General features: G+C 40.4%; 1 protein-coding gene across 1 annotated transcript in view; it reads left to right on the top strand.

Moving 5' to 3' along the window:
• Window positions 1-13,422, top strand: part of LOC117257122 (troponin T, cardiac muscle isoforms) — a 62,085-nt gene that overhangs the window by 22,170 nt on the left and 26,493 nt on the right. The gene's annotated exons all lie outside the window — the stretch shown is intronic.

Here is a 13,422-nt window from a genome sequence, read left to right as displayed (position 1 = left end):
CGGCGGCGGGGTCAGCTGTTTGTTTTGGTTCTGACTACAACATGTGTGAGTCACATCGACAGCCAAACTAGAGCAGAAATCCACTGGGATCTGTTGTTAAGTGCTTGGATTCTTAATAAGTGGAACAAAAATGTGTTTAGTAACTGACACTGTAAACACCTTAAAACCGAAAATGTTTCTTCTAAATGTCCCACTGTATGAATGGATACCATGAACATGTACTTCACTTCAGCCCTCTGCCCACCAGAGGGCGACAGAGAGACCTGATCTCACAGTAAGTGATCAGATGAGTTTATTTACACAGTATATTTCTCAAAGACCTAACAATGATAACTTGGTTTTAAAGGTACCATATGCAACTTTTTACATGTAGGCTATTAATAATTTTGTATTGCTGACGGATGAACGGATTGTAATGTAACTTAAAAACTGAGACCTTCCCTCACTTTTTGGTTGCCTTTAACGGCCTGTGGATTCATTTCTATGTAAAAGCCTAGGGGCACAATTTGCAGGAAAATCCAAAGGACGTGATATTATGCATGGTCCCAAATGTCTTGGCTCCACTACATCACTATCAGTGTGCAACAGCAGCTAACATTAACAAAGAAATGTAGTTTGCTAATGTCAACAAACCACTGGCACCAACCACAACACAGTCTACACATGTTGTTTCCAATTTATACATGTTGCAAAGGCGGCACTCAGATGGACCTTCACTAAGCGCTCTGTAGCAACTTGAATTCAGCCACCCGACTCCCTGCCAGATCAGCAAACTTTCTGTTGCTGCCATTACAAATGTTAGACCCGGTGTTGTGACTGGCCACCAGACTGCTGTGAACCCCGGCGCTGCGGTTTGCACCAGATGAATTTGAGTTGGTACAGTGGCTAAGGTCCATCTCCAGAGCTGCTGCCCACTCTCCTCGTGGTAAAGTAGCGTCCTATTGGTGGGGAGAGAGTTGCAAAGTCTGTGGGCTGTGCTAGCTAATTCTTGTCTCGTTTGTGTAAATTCAGTAGATTCAGCGACCCCATTGCTGCAAAAATCAGTAGGGATGCACCGAATATTCGGTAACCGAATATATTCGGCCGAATATTGCAAAAAAACACATATAATAGCAGCGTGTTTTGATAACGCAATCAAACAGTGTGCCGTGACGGGCGGATTAAAATGTCGGCAGTGTGGCGTCCGTCCGTCACGGCACTCGCATTTGCGACTAAAAATAGTTTTGAGCGAGCAAAATAGGCTTAAATCATTCAGCACGCTGTGCGAGCAGCCTACAGATTTCAACCAGCAGCAGAAACGAAAGGCGATTCCCACCGATTGTGGGTTGAACGGGGGTCACAGACACAGACAGTAATGTATTCCTGTCAAATACGGCGGCCATCGGCTTACCGGCGACAGAGAAGTCGGCTCCAATAATATCCTCTTCTTGGCGTGTGGACTGCCCAGAAGTAGGCTACCTGAACAGCCGAGCCAGCAGAACACAGGTATGTGATGTGTCAGAGGAGAAACGAGCCGTTCACAGTCCACAAACCTCACCGCACTTTAGGGACTGTTCTTTACTTATGAAGGGACTGTCAGGGGAGAAGGGTGGCTGGTTGATTCTTATTTTATTTATTTATTTTATTTTGATCCCCCCTATGTTCATCACTCATTGATGCTGTTTTTGAGGTATGAATAAGTCAGTAAGTAATTTATTCCATTGAAATATCATTGATGTATTATAGAAATGTGATTTATCTTTTCATAAATGACAAAAGGCACATCTGCCTCATTTTCGCTGTGATATCGTGATACTACTCAGAACCATGATATTTTCATTGGTATCGTACAGTAGGATCCAATTTTGGTACCGTGACAACACTAATCTGGAGGGGGTTCATCTGCAAAAACTAATGAAAAACTAAACAACGATATTCGGTATTCAGTACTCGGTATTCGGCCAAGCATTTAATATTATTCGGCTTCGGCCACAAATTTTCATTTCGGTGCATCCCTAAAAATCAGACAGGAAACCCTGACATGAAATATATTCTGATATTGAGGTTTTAGGTGGCCAACATTAGCTAATGTTAGCTCACTTGCCAACGTGGACAAATTGCTAAAGCTAGCAGATTGCTAGCTCATCGCTAAAGCACCTCACATTGAAGGTATCTTATTATCAAAAGTGAACCGATTTGCTAAATTCTTCCCAAACAGCAATTGCCTAATCATAGCTTAGCAGTCATAGGTAGCCACAGTAGGTTAAGCTTTGGATTTCTCAATATGTTGAGGAGGTGTTTGGGGCCATATTAAGAACAACTGAAATCAGAAACCCATTGTTTTATAAATCACTATACATACTAGACCACCAGGAAGTAAACAGGGCTTTGAAGCCAAATTTTGTATCGGCCAAACAGTGGAAGTACATCAGTAACATGATGCCATGTGGCCCAAAAAGACTTTTTCCCATAGACTTAAATGGTAAAAGAGACATGAATCAGTGGGTAAATTTTTTTGAGTGTCACAACTTCCACAAAATGACTCAGATATTGATCTCTTCGATCCGATAATATTTGGAAAGCCGCACAATTCAATCATTTTATCCCCTCTGAAGTTTGCAGAGCATTAAACTGGAAGTAGCCAGAGTGAATCATCTGGGTAATTTCATATGTGGCAGTTGAACTTTTTTGGCTTCTTGCGCTACTGAACAACTTCAATAGGAATGAACAGGGTGCCACCTCCAACACCATATCCAGTCTTGTTTATACATCCATGATAAACACAGGAGGACAGTATTTTGATAATAAATCTGCCCCTCATTATTATTGTAAACTGGCAAGTGCCGTGCAAGAACAAAAAGTTATTTACAGTTTGAAAAAAGGTAATAAATTGCAATACTCAGCATATCACAACATATTTAAATCACATTAATATTGTATCGTGATAATATCGTATCATGGATCCACTGGTGATTCCCATCCCTCATTGACACTACATTTTAAATAAGACAATAAACCTAACATTGCTGTTGTTACACATTTAAATAACATGATTCACATATTTATAACACCTGCATGATACAGCTGTGGAAAATTTTCTTCTTGGACAGAGATTTCAACAATACACTTCACAGTGTGTGAAATCTACTGTACTGTAAACTGCTATATAATCCACTGGCATTTGTTCAGTTTCCTAGAGACAGCCCAGCAACACACGCAGCACTTTGTTAATCCTGCTGCCATATATACTGTGGAATTATAATCAGCTGCCACGAGCCAACAGCCTGGATCTCTGTGTCATAAATCAAATCAGCATCAGGGACTTTTAAGTCCTGACTCAGCGAGAGTGAAAGAACAGTCCTGCAAATTATAACAATCTAACTCAACCAAAAATATCTATATGAGAGGATCTGGTTACAGACAGTGTGTATGTAGGAAGATAATTGAATCTGCAGATTCATTTCACTAAAGAGACTGATTCAGCACAAGCAGTTTTCCCCGTGGTGTCCGATCCTTGATGGGAGTCTGAACATATGAAACTGCAATAAATGGACTTGAGGCCCAGCAGGTCACAGTCACTGAGAGGCTGACAGCTCAACAGTTATCCCACTGAAGCGCCTGCTGCTCCGCTGTAAACAGGAGACAATGCTGCAGGGACACATATGTTACCACAAATGTAAAGCATGCGTTCAGTGTAAAGTGCAGAGGATTAAAACGCCGTTTTTAATAATACTGCCATTAACCAAGCAAGACAGATAGGTTACAAAAACCTGAATTAATGAGTGTGGGTACAGAACAATGCAGATGCTTCAATATGAGGTCAGAGACTGGTTTGAGGTGTGTGAAAATTATGTAAGGACAGCCTACGATGTCAGCCCAGTTTTACATCCACAGGAGATCTTGGACTGACATGTTCGATAGGACTCTCCACCACCATCATCAAAACACCAAATTAATGGAATATATTTTGGAAGAATGGTTTTCATGCCTCCAGTAGAGTTCAGAGATTTGTAGAATCAAGTTGTTCTGCCTTCACTAGCAGTGAGCTAAACACACATTCAATAAGTGTTCAAGACTGGGAAATTTGCCTTTAATATGCTGTTATTGGAAACAGTTGCAAAACTGTGAAACTATGTACACAGAATGTGAAGCTGACGTCACGCTGGGTTAAATTTTCTGGACAGGGCCGTTATTTTGTGAAGAATGTAGTCAAGCAACAGCAACCAATAGCAACACATTCTCACTCCGACCTCATGTTGATGTTTGGTCATGAACTTTCCATGTCGAGATATGACATGCAAGGTACCCTGGGTGCATTGGTTGTTGACGTTCTGGGACGCCATGTCAACTTCAGCCTGTTACGTTAATGTACAGTTTGCATACAGTCTCGAATTGTCCTTTTTTTCCTTCAACAACTAACACACGTGGTTGGGTTTAGAACAGGGTTTGGCTTAACATTCTCATGGGAACCAAACATTGGCCTCCTGGGTGAAAGTCCACCCACCCTACTCGAACTTTCACCCCCTTAACCTAGGCTGTTGCGTGGCAACATTTAGCCCCTGATGCCACTAGGTGCCATTACAGAGCAACGGCAACTGGCTGTGTATCATGCGAACATGAAAGGACAGCTTTATTCGTCAGTGTCTGATACCAGACGTCACTGACCAAGCACCGGTTTTTGATTACTTTGGAGTGAGACCAGGTTGCCAATATCTTAGTAAGACCACCCTGATGACGTCTTAAAGTGAGCAGCACAAGACTACATTACAGACCCCAATGCACTACCTCCACTCACATACCTGGACATTGTAAACTGTCTCCTTTTTGGAGTGAGTGCATACACTTGGTAACAAGTTAACACAGACCTTAGACCTCACAAGATGGAGCCCCTGTCCCACACTGCATGACTGACCTTCACAAATCAAAGGTCAAATACAATAATTGGCAGATTTAAAGATTAATGATTGGTTCACTCAACTTTCTAGACAAACTTCCAAGAAACATCAAATAAAAACACTAAGTCCTTCTTACAAGTAAGACAAATCTAGTAAACATGAGAAATAAAATGTATGACATCAACTGCAGCCCAACACTCAGTTCACAGTAACTGTTGCCAGACATTGCCAGACAGCCTTGCTAGTGTAGTTCGCGCTGAAGTGATGACAGAAAAGCTTATCTACCAATCTCTAATCACATACACAGAAAACAAAAGTTAGAAGTATCTAAAATAAATGGTGTCCCTACAGATAATGGTCCAATAGGAAACTTAAAGATAAAAGATCCTCCTAATGTTTGTTTCACAGATCTGACAATAAAGCGACAGTTAAACTGGCACGGAGCTCCGACAGCGGTGGTTGCTAATGGCAACAAAATGTTCAGCTGGGACCAACTGACAGAACAGAAGCTGCTCCGAGTCTACAGGAGCCCAAACGACACTGTTATTCACACATCTGCACAGAGCCAGGTTCTTTTTCTGATGTGTTCACCGCTCCAGATTTTTCTACAGTCTCATCTTCTACAGTAGAACGCTGACGCAGTGAAATGTTCACACACAGCAGCTTCAAAAAGGACCAAACCCTTCAAAATCAACCCAGGCTTGCTGATGAAGCAACTGTGGACGTGTCTGCTTTGCAAAACCCATTTAATGACACAGTTCAAGAGACAGATCTGGGAGCCGAATTCAAGGAACTGCAACTAATGATCAGGCTACATAAATATATCCATGAAGAAGTCTCTTAGGAATCTAAAAATGAAAAGGGAATCATATTTACTAAATCAGTTGCGTAGTCCTCATTGTAAGTCCTGAAAGCCCAAGGTGACATCTTGCATTTCGTCTGACCAACAGTCGACTAAAGAGACGCAGCAAATATAAAAACAGAAAAAAAAGCATTCACATTTGAGAAAGTGGGATTTGTTAATGTTTGCTGTTTTTCTCTTGATAAAAAAGGGCTGAAACGACTAATCACTTACCAAAGCAACTGTGGATTAATTTTCTGTCCATTGACTAAACCATACAATCATTTACAAGAATGACACTTGTGTGAACTATCATCCTGTGCTGTTGTGTTTGTTTTTTATTTTTCATTTTTGTTTTCTGTTTTTGGACTTCGTTACTCGCAGACTACCATGTGAATAGAATTGCAACGGTATGAGATTTTCACGGTATGATATCCTGGTATGACCCTAAAGGAATGAAAATGGAAGGGTTATTTTTGGTTTATTTATTAATGTAACTGGAACTTGAAATCATTTTGTTAGTGGAAGCCCCCTTTGAAAATCATTAAAATAAAGGGGAGATACAATGTCCAGTTGCATTTTTTCCCCTCAATATGTAGATAAGGAAATGTACATGGTATAATAACAATCAACTTTTATATCACGGTATACACTGTAACCGGTATATCGCTGCAGCCCTACATGTGAAAGTTTGTTTTGAACCATTATGTTGCAGGATGTTTGAGACAAAAATGAGAAAAAATAATAACTATAAGGGGTAGTTCAGATTTTTTGAAGTGATATGGTATGAGGTACTTATGGGTTAGTGTAATATTCTCACCGCTTTACCTTGCCGTCAGATAGCTCTTACCGACAAGGAACTGAAGCCGTTAATCACTCTCTTCACAGCCATCAGACTCCTTTGACAAAACACTAATTTTACCTCACAGAACATGGGAGTTGCTGATCTACCGCTGCCTCGATCGGTTCGTTAGTTTCTGTTATTGTCTTCAGGAGCCAAACTGACATGGCGTCCAGAGCAGTACGTTGCTTAGCTCCCATGCTACATAGCTAATTGAGAAAATCAATTTCACACAGTTCTCAATGACAGCTTGGCTCAGTCACGAAGAGGCACATTAGGAGGAGTAGCATCATCATGATACAGAAACTTACGTCAAGCCAAGTGTAAAACGTTTTTAGAGGGGCTTGGAAAAATAGTATTTTAATGCTAAACGCACACATACTTTGGCCAAAATTGAATGTATGGATCATAGGCGTTTCTAGCCCATTTTGGGGGTGCTGAAGCACCCCTAACTTGAATCCCAGCACCCCTAAAATTTGAGATTCATTCATTCATTCATTCATTCATTCATTCATTCATTCATCTTCTAACCGCTTCATCCTCTTGAGGGTCGCGGGGGGGCTGGAGCCTATCCCAGCTGACATCGGGCGAGAGGCAGGGTACACTCTGGACAGGTCGCCAGACTATCACAGGGCTGACACATAGAGACAGACAACCATTCACACTCACATTCACACCTACGGACAATTTAGAGTTCCCTAGTCCCTAGTCCCCAACCTGCATGTCTTTGGACTGTGGGAGGAAGCCGGAGTGCCCGGAGAGAACCCACACTGACACGGGGAGAACATGCAAACTCCGCACAGAAGGGCTCCCCCACCCGGGATCGAACCGGCAACCCTCTTGCTGTGAGGCGAGAGTGCTAACCACCACACCACCGTGCCGCCCTAAAATTTGAGATTTTTTTTTAATTTTATTTTTCTACTGTATGTCCTTTTTTAACAAGCTAGAAAAGTGTGAAAACCATACAGTACTTGGTTGCAACTTAATATTTTAACAACAACAGCCCGACTCAGGCTCTGAGCTCTCTATCTGCACAGAGCAATGCGCTGCCTTCCAGAGTGGGTGATATGCAGTAGTGGTGTAAGTACCTGGCTTAAACCAGGATATGTAGCACATTTCTTAACTTCTACCACTCAATACCAACACATTATTATCATTACCAGTCCTCATTTTTGCTGCATTTAATCGTAGGTCACTGTTTATGTTGTTAGGTAGAAGTTAGCTGATGTTTTTTCTAGCTGGGAAACGTTACAGGTGGTCAGTACCACTGTCCTCTGTTTGAATTGGAATGAGAGAAGCTAGCTGTTGTGTCATGTGCATGTGTTAATATTAAAGCCAAGGTGCTACTGACTAGCTAACTGACTGGATGCTCATTAACATTATAACTCCTATTGTGTGTATTCATTATTATTATTTTGTAGATTTCAAGCACCTTTCTTTTTTGAAGCGTATTTTTATTTATGTATTTGTATTATATAATACAGACAAGAAGGAAAAAGGCAGAGACAAACATTGAAAAAGTCAATTACTGTTAATGTGTTAATGTTACATGTTGTGCATTGCATTTCAAACAAAAGTCCAAAAACTAAGCCCAAGGTCCATTTTTGGTAATTTTGGTACTCACTATAGGGGGCTGGTTTACTCCAGAAACATACATACTGTTTATGTGTATGTTGAGGAGCTGCTGTATCAAAATGAGTCGTCTTCCCCCAGAAATTAGGGTTACGATATGTTTCTTTTATGATTCCAATCCATTCCTCTTTTGCTGTGGCTCAGCATTTAAATAACCTTTATCAGATTTGATGGTTTAGTCACAGACTTTCCCAAAAAGTGTTGTGCTTTTCTTTCACAAATGTAGGAATGAACTTGAGTTAAAATGTACAAAACAGTAAAATTTATCTTGCCTGGCCGGGCAGCTCTCTGGGTGCTCAGCACCCCTAAACCTCTGATCCTAGAATCGCCCGTGGTATGGATACATAAAGAACAGTACTGGAAAGCTATAGAATGGTATCAGAAACCTCAAAAATTGACCTGCCCTATAACAAATAAAAGCAGAAAGAATCCACAGCTTTACATTTTCAGTCACGCTATCAGTTAGGGCTGGGCGTTATGTCCTGAAAATTATATCATGATATTTTTATGCTATATCTCAATATATCTTGATAGCTTTCAATCTCCTCAGAATCACTTCATCAATGCTTGCATTGCGAGACAAACTCAACCAAATATTCTCTTTGATGCGACAAAGTTGTGGGATGACTGCTGTTTTGTTTTTTGTTTTCCAGAAAATATTATCACAATGCTACATGAAGAATGAACTACATGGGTTAAGGCAAGCATTAAAACAAATAGAAAAGTCTAATAAGTTGACACATTTACATCACTTTACTGTTATGCTGCCTTTAAAACGAGGGAAATAACACCATTTGTGCTATATCATGATACAATGATGTCCAAAATCTAGGACGATATGTAGTCCCATATCTTGACAACAACATAATATCTTCACATTGCCAAGCCTCACTATCAGTGTGGCTCTATGGATGGCAACATCAGTCTCTCCATCTGACGTTCAACTTCAAATCTGCTGTGTCACTAAGAAGAGTCACTATGTATGTGACGGACTTTCAAGCTGGACGTCTAAGTTTGTGCCACTGATGTCTGAGCTGAGGACAATTAAATCTGCAACACAAACACAAACCAGACACAAGTGATTCTGTGGATTAACCTAAGCACTTGTTGTCCTTGAGTGAACGGAGCACTTAGACAAGACACACTCATCTTTGTTCACATTTTGCTCCACACACACAAACTCAGAACACAAAGCATTCACACACACATACAGTGGACCCAGAATCAAAGAGTGGCAGCATCACATGGTGCTGCAATTTGTCTATGTTTAGTTGATAGGCCTTCGCACAAATGTATACTGGAAACTGCATTCCTGTCTTAAAACCACGGCTTAGCATTGTCTGCAGCTATTATCCTAATCAGACCGAGGGGGCCCCGCAGTCTCACGGGGGAGGACAGGGCACGTCTCCAAACATCACTCTCAGTAGCCAAAGAACATCTGAGAAAGTCGTCTACGGTAAACAAACTGTTTGGCTCTGGCTGCTTGAAGGTTGCTTCAATATGAGGAGACAAAAGTGTATCTTTCTGTATACACAGCAGCCGTCTGTTAGGATGAACAAAGGTGGTGTGCAAGAGCAGAGAAGAGCCCACGTAGAGCTTTAAATAGTTCACACATGTAAGAGAGGAAAACAGATTATCAACTGACTGAAGTCAGAGTTGTTTATCCCGTCCTGGCCCGCAGAGAAGTTCACACACATTATTATAAAGAAGCAGAGAGCAGTGATCTGTCAACACAACATGAGCATCACAATCACTGCTATCCTGAGACCACCCCCTCGCACAGTGTGTGTGTGTGTGTGTGTGTGTGTTTTTCTATTTAAGTCTCCTTGTGATAGAGAGGAGGGACAAAGGGGAGCAAGAGATAAATATTCTGGTGTGTTCTTTTCTCCATCTCTTTGTGTCAGTCTGCATCCACAGCATCAACACAGGAAGGTAAGGCCATCAATCTCTGATACACTCAATCAGAAAAACTAGTTATAGATAGTTATTGATTACTGTGTTGGTTTGATCTGACAACTTATTTCACTTTGGATTGAATAAATTAGACAATTTTAATCAAATATTTGTATTTGGAATTGAAGTATATAAAATATTTTCTTACAAGTTTCTGAACAACTAATAATTTCTTTCAACACTGATTAATTAGTTTATCACAAGCTGTAAAGAATGTCATCAAGAGTAACGACAAATTGCTACACGAGAGCTCTGGGAACTTGATCACAAGTTCCCAGAGCTCATAGTGACGTCTTAAAATGTCTTATTTTTTCTGACCAACAGTCTAAAACCCAAAGATACTCAGCTGACTATGAAAAAACACCTAATGAAAATCACCTAATATTCACATTTGAGAGGCTGGAAGCAGCAATATTTTCACAATTTTTACTTAAAAAAATAATTCTATTGATTATCTAATTGATTAATCACCTAATTGTTTCAGGTTCAATTACATGATTAAAAGCTTTAACGTGAATCACACTGCAACAATTGTTATGTCACCTTAATCACTGTTAATTGAATGTTATATCCCATGATCAATTATTTCATTGTAATGGACAATATGGCTAAAATCATCTATAAAACTATTTGTAGTTTTATCTTGCAATATTATATATGTAATATATATGTGTGTGTATATATATATATATATAATGTGATAAAAGTAAAATTTCTGAAAAAGATTTAACTTTTCATGGATAAAGCAGCCACACAGAAATGTCTGTTGATATTAAGGGGAGCGATACCGCCCTATACACAGTATGGGAACATCTAAAGTTGAAATGATAAGTCGATTGACAGAAAAATCAGATCATATTTAATTCAATGATAATTTAATTGAATTAATAAATTCATTTTTCAAGCAAAAAGCCAAATAATTCCTTATTCCAGCTTTTACTCTGGATGATTTACTGCTTGTCTTTGTCTCATGTCATAGTGAACTGAAGGTTATGAAATTACAAAACAAGCAATTTGATATCTCATAAAGCAGTGGTTCTCAACCTTTTGTGTGTTAAGGACCCTTAAAATGATACTTATGAGGTCATGGAGCCTCATTCAGATTTTACTTCAGCGACCTTCATCTGAAAAGATTTTGTTTATTAGATATGATATTTCTACAGTTGAAGAGAGAACTGTGGAGGACGTGAAACCTATGACCAGGACAGTCACCAAAATACAGTCAGCCAAAATACATGGGACACAGGTGCGGCGTGACACGTCAGCCGCAGCTTGCCTGCAGCAGACTGCAACCATTATCATTGTATCGGAAAACAATGTGGCACAGAAGAGCAAAGTTGTGTGTGTGTTTTTACATTTCACATTAATATAAAACAATCAAATCAATGCATCCTGTTGTTAAAATGATCCAGTTTAATAATTCATCACCAGTTAATATCACATACGTCTCCAAACCCTCCATAAACACCTGCATCACTTGGCAAAACTCACTATACACACACACAGTGAAGCTGGCAGCAACCACACACTGCAGAGATGGAGTCTGTGTAGCAGATAAAGAACCCTTCCCCGCCCCTCCTACGTGACACGTCTGTGCCCTATGTATTGGGGCTAGGGTCGCAGCAATATACCGGTTTTAAGGTATACTGTGATATAGAAGTTGACGGATATAACACCGTGCACATTTGCTTAGCTACGATATTGAAAAAAACTGCAACTGGACGGAGAATCTCCCCTTTATGGTAGTTATTTTTTCAAAGGGGAGACTTTTTACCAGGGGCGGAAATCCCGGGGGGGACAGGGGGGATATGACTCCCCCTTCAGTAAAGCTGTCCCCCCCTAGAATAATGTGAGACACAATTAATAATTTTTGAACAATGCAGTAGTATTTATTGAAAGCACAATATAAGCGGTGCTCATTATAATCGCGCAATAATGTGCTATTTAAATCTTAAAAGATTTAGTCCCCCCCTCCCATTCCTAGTAGTGGTATATCCCACACTCTTTCCAACGGGCGGGGCTGCTTGGCAGCAGTAGCAGCGTGTGGCTGGACCCGCTGCCCACATCGCGCATCGCAGGGTAAGATGTTCACTCACACAGACACAGTTTAACTTACACAAGTTACAACACATCCTATTTACTGTTACAACAAGCTCCAGGCCCAGGCTGATAATATAAACTGTCTGCAACATTTCTCCTGCATTGTTCAAAAGCCTACTCAATTACGAGTGCTGCTCAGCTAAAAGCTAATGATTAAGCTCAGAGTTTAGTGATAGTCAGAGAGGACAGGAGAGAAAGAAGAGGGAGAGGACAGGACAAGAGCAGTCAGTGGCGGAGCAGCTCATAGCTAATGGTTACCTGTCTGTAGGCTCTCCACCTGTCAGTGAGACAAACATGAGAGACGTGCAGTTTAACTGACAAGGAGTGGTCATTACGCGCGACTATTACGCACGGTTGTGAGGAGCGCAGCGGCAGATCTCACAGCACACTGTTTATAAACCAGTTTAATTGCAGGAAATGTTTAGTTGTTAAGCCATTTCTCGTAAGTATAGACATTCACGCTGCCTGTTGGAGAGATAGAGAGAAGATTAAAATGTCAAATTGCAGTAAAAGATGCTGTATAAAAGACAGGCTACAACTTTTTTTCCTTGTCCCCCCCTGGAATTATTCTCTAAAATTTTACTGTTTATTGTCCCCCCCAACTATGAAATGGGATTTTCGCCCCTGCTTTTTACACATAGTTCCATTAACTAAATGATTTCAAATTTTAATTATGGTAACAAAATGTTTGTTCAACCAAAAATAACGCCTCCATTTTCATTTCTTTAAGGGTCATTTAGACGATAACAACAAAAATTCTGTAATACCATGAAACTGCAATATTTTCTGAGACAGTTATTGTACCGTTGCAACCCTAATTTCAGATTGCTCACACTGGGCTCACTTCTATAGTGAATCAAAAAGTTTCCCCATTTTCTGGGGACTCTCTGGAACTCCCTCAAGGACCCCATTGGGATCCTCAGACCCCTGGTTGAGAACCACTGTTATAGACAAAATGATTAGACTAATCAAGAAAATAATCAGCAGATTGATCAACATTGAAAATAACTGGTAGTTGTAGCCTTTCAAAATCTCCAAAGGCCACAAGCTATGTTGGACATACACATTCTTTTTTATCCTTTTCCCCTTTATAACCTTTATCAGTGGGCCTTGGTAAAGTCAGCTGGGTATTAGTTTAGGTCAGTTGTCTTCTGCGAATCGGGGGCCTGGTCTATATTTGA

Source organism: Epinephelus lanceolatus, chromosome 1, assembly GCF_041903045.1.
Source record: "Epinephelus lanceolatus isolate andai-2023 chromosome 1, ASM4190304v1, whole genome shotgun sequence".
NCBI lineage: Eukaryota > Metazoa > Chordata > Actinopteri > Perciformes > Serranidae > Epinephelus > Epinephelus lanceolatus.
The sequence above is the reverse complement of the archived record's forward strand: the minus strand, read 5'-3'. Positions and strand labels throughout refer to the sequence as shown.